This window comes from Siphateles boraxobius, unplaced genomic scaffold (genome assembly GCF_051911475.1).
Source record: "Siphateles boraxobius isolate OS27281-9 unplaced genomic scaffold, OSU_SipBor_1 16, whole genome shotgun sequence".
Classification (NCBI taxonomy): domain Eukaryota; kingdom Metazoa; phylum Chordata; class Actinopteri; order Cypriniformes; family Leuciscidae; genus Siphateles; species Siphateles boraxobius.
The window spans coordinates 8,760,753-8,764,463 of record NW_027508766.1 but is presented as its reverse complement, the minus strand read 5'-3'; the positions used below and the strand labels follow the sequence as shown (position 1 = coordinate 8,764,463).

General features: G+C 42.3%; 1 long non-coding RNA gene across 1 annotated transcript; it reads left to right on the top strand.

Moving 5' to 3' along the window:
- Positions 1-1,984: 1,984 nt before the first annotated feature.
- Positions 1,985-2,739, top strand: LOC143738949 (uncharacterized). The gene is made up of 4 exons (XR_013204095.1): positions 1,985-2,055; positions 2,147-2,215; positions 2,298-2,451; positions 2,621-2,739. It is a non-coding gene; the product is annotated as an uncharacterized LOC143738949 (long non-coding RNA).
- The last annotated feature ends 972 nt before the right edge of the window (positions 2,740-3,711 follow it).

Sequence of the window (3,711 nt, the reverse complement as noted above, 5' to 3'; positions counted from 1 at the left end):
GCCCCATGCTACTCCATCATCCGAGCCTGACCTGCCTCGTGCCACTCCATCATCTGAGCCTGACCTGCCTCATGCCACTCCATCATCCGAGCCTGACATGCCTCGTGCCACTCCATCATCTGAGCCTGACCTGCCTCCTGCCACTCCATCATCCGAGCCTGACCTGCCTCGTGCCACTCCATCATCCGAGCCTGCCCTGCCTCTTGCCACTCCATCATCCGAGCCTGACCTGCCTCGTGCAACTCTATCAGCCGAGCCTGACTTGCCTCGTACCACTCCATCATCCGAGCCTGACCTGCTTCGTGCCACTCCATCAGCCGAGCCTTACCTGCCTCGTGCCAGTCCATCATCCGAGCCTTGGTAATCAAAAGACCACTTGTATGCACGGCAACCGGTGCAGGGTGCTGCAGAGGTTTATGGGAAGTCTGTCAGGTGTCCCCATTGTAATCTTAGTCTCCTCAAGAAGAATTATAATACACACCTCTTGAGGAGACATGCCGATTTGTCTCACGACATCATTCAGGCCTGTCATCTGCAGAGTGTTACTGTCGATGAGACAAATGGCATATTTTCCGCGCAAAAAACTGGACATGGGTTTTCTGTGCCAGTCCATGTCCAGAGAAAAACAAGGAGAAAAATACATCAAGTTAGATGTGAGCTAGAGGAATGTGTGCAGTATCAATTGTTGGCTCAGCGGAGTGGATTAAGCTACAGTTTGTGCTCTCACATTCGCTCTGTAGACTACTGTAGAGAGATAGCTGCAGAGACATTTCTCTGAGAAGATGTCCTGAGGGATATGATTGCAGTAAAAAATTTTGGAGAGGCAAAAGCAGCTATATGTGTGAAGAGGTAAAAGGCTGCTTGTGCAGCGCATTTTCCTCTTTGTGTGCCTGTGGACTTTGGTGGGTCTCCATCACAAATATGTCTGTCGATCCATGAGCCCGACATTCATAGTTTTAGCCGACTTGGGAGGCACCCCACCCCCCGGTCCCGAATTTCAGCCAATCTTATCTGGTCACTCTAGATCCCACTCACCACCAGGTGGTGATCAGTTGACAGCCCCGCCCCTCTCTTCATCCGAGTGTCCTAGAAATACAGCCGGAGATCGGATGAAACGACCACAAAGTCGATCATCGACCTCCGGCCTAGGGTGTCCTGGTGCCACGTGCACTGATGGACACCCTTATGCTTGAACATGGACATTATGGACAAGCTGTAACTAGCACAGAAGTCCATTGGTGCATGTTCAACCAATTTCTGAATTGTATTCTGCATTTCTGAAACTGTTTGTGTCCCCCAGCTGAATTATACTGTGTGTATTTAAATTGTAAGTATTCTTTGTAACACCGTCTTGATTTTTATCAGGGCTGTTGCACAAAAGCTCATTACTGGGCCATGGGAAGAACATTCAGGAGTTAATAATCATTTGTAATGAAAATGCACAAGAACAACATGTATAAGTTTGATAGTCATTGTAAATTCTTCATAATGGGTGTTCTTTCTACAAACAGGGGCTACACCTACAACATTTTGGGATTGACTGTGGAGTATTTATGGTTATGGTGAGTTGCCAAGCTCATTTTCAGAATGTTTAGTGATGTCCACACAACATCAATTTTGCATTTTTATTCATCTTGAATTGATGCTCATACAAAATACATGGCAACATAACAGCCTTTCGGCCTTTACAGTATACCTGGTACATAACTATGGAAGCAGCATTTGATTTCACCACCGTAAGTCTTGGTGTTGACATAAAGATGTTTAATGTTAATTGTGGTGAATTACATTACAACTGTTCTTATCTTCAGCCTGACATGCCATATCTGTTTGCTGGAAAACCTTGAGATTGAGTGGTATGTTTTTTTAAATGAAAAGTAGTACATTAATAGATACTAGTGTCAAAGTGGGGAAGCATGATGAACATATTTGGTCAATGTCAATTACAGACATGGTCGAAGATTTGCACAACATTACACAGGAATCAGGAAGATGGGGGATGGAAGTCTTCAGGCTGTCTTTAATGTCCCCAGGAAAAGGAGACACAGCACTTTGGTAATATTTCAGAAAAAGTAGTGAAAGTAGCATCTATAAATGTGCAGCTTTTTCTTAAAATCTGTTTTTCTATGTTTTACTTTTTTTTAAGGTACCTACACTCCCAGCAAAGATGATAAGGGTTTCATAGGAGTGGGCAGTGGCCACTGACATTTTGCAGGCATGTGTTCATAATCACTTTAATGTTGATGAAATGGCTTGCAATGACTCTTTATTAAATCATATTTAAATCATATCTACAGTTGCCCGATGACATTCTCCAGAGGATCCTTTTCTTTGTAGTTCTAGAAGATGGCTACTCTGCAGTCCTGAGGCTGGCTCTGACATGCCAGAGATTTAACAAAATTGTCAGCCAGAAACATTTTCAGCAGGAGGCACACTTCAGCTGGCTTAATAGTGAGTTCAATAAGTGTGGTTGCCCCATCTTGTTTTTTGTGGGTATAACAATTAGGCTAGGTTAATCTCACTCTCTACCATTTCCCTAACATGAAACTTTTGAATGTTAAAGATTTGTTAATTTATTGTCTGAATTGTGTGACTGTCATTGTGTTTTGATATTGAAAAGGTGTAGTGAATTGGAAAAGACTTTCCGAGAGACACTGTCAAAGGTACAGAAAGCCATACACCATCTCTCGGTGCAGCCGCCTACAATGCTGCCAGCTTTACAAAGACTGTGGGGCTGGCGACCAGGGAAAAAAAACAGGGAGTGCTTTTGGTGTTTTACTCCTCAGATGACAACCCTTGCTACTATAGCTGGGATTGCTTTTTAGATGATGGAGGTCTTGAACAGTGAAGTGTGTGTGCTCGCAATGTGTCTTTGCTGTAACAATTATGGTCACTTGCAGTTCAAGTGTGTTGTCAAAATAGTTTTTTTTTTCTTCTCAAAAGTAATTAAATTAATTGTCGAAATTATTTTTCATTATTGTACTGTGGTTGATTTGTACATGTTATTTTGCTTTAAATACAAAATTCTGAAATTATTTTTTACTATAATTTTTTATTATATTAAAAAAGTCATAAAACGTAAAAGCTTAGTATAACACTTCGATATTTTGCTTGAAGATTAGGTCAGGTGACGTATATATGCGCTCAGACGCAGTGAAGGTGACGCATATGCGCTCCAGCACCGTGGAGGTGATGTATTTCCAGCCAGCCAGCCCTTATTGGAGAATACTGCAAACCCAGACGTAGTACTGAAGGAAAATGAAAATTGAGCGGAAGTACGTAGGAGGGCGGAGCCAGGCTAGCAATATACAGCATCCGCCAGGGCTCTTAGTCCAATGGTGTGCACTTTAGAGAAATAATGATTTATCATCACATGTGTAAGACTGGAAAAACTGGAAGAACTGGAAGATAGCGCAACTCTCTTATAGAACAAAGCAAATTCATGTTTGAATTCCTCTCTTGTGCACCATTCGAGACGTAAGTCTCATCTAAGCAATCCTAATCTACATCTTTTTCCCTTGACCCCCCATTCCCCCGTTCCCTCTTCCTATCATGCTGAGATCACCTGAAATTCACCCAAGAATCTATATAGTTTAATGTGAATAATTATCATACAGTCTCACACATGTTTGATATCATTTGAAATGTCTCAGTGCGACTGGTACAAAGGTCTCATTCTCAAAGAAGTAAACCAAAAGGTAATAAAGTATT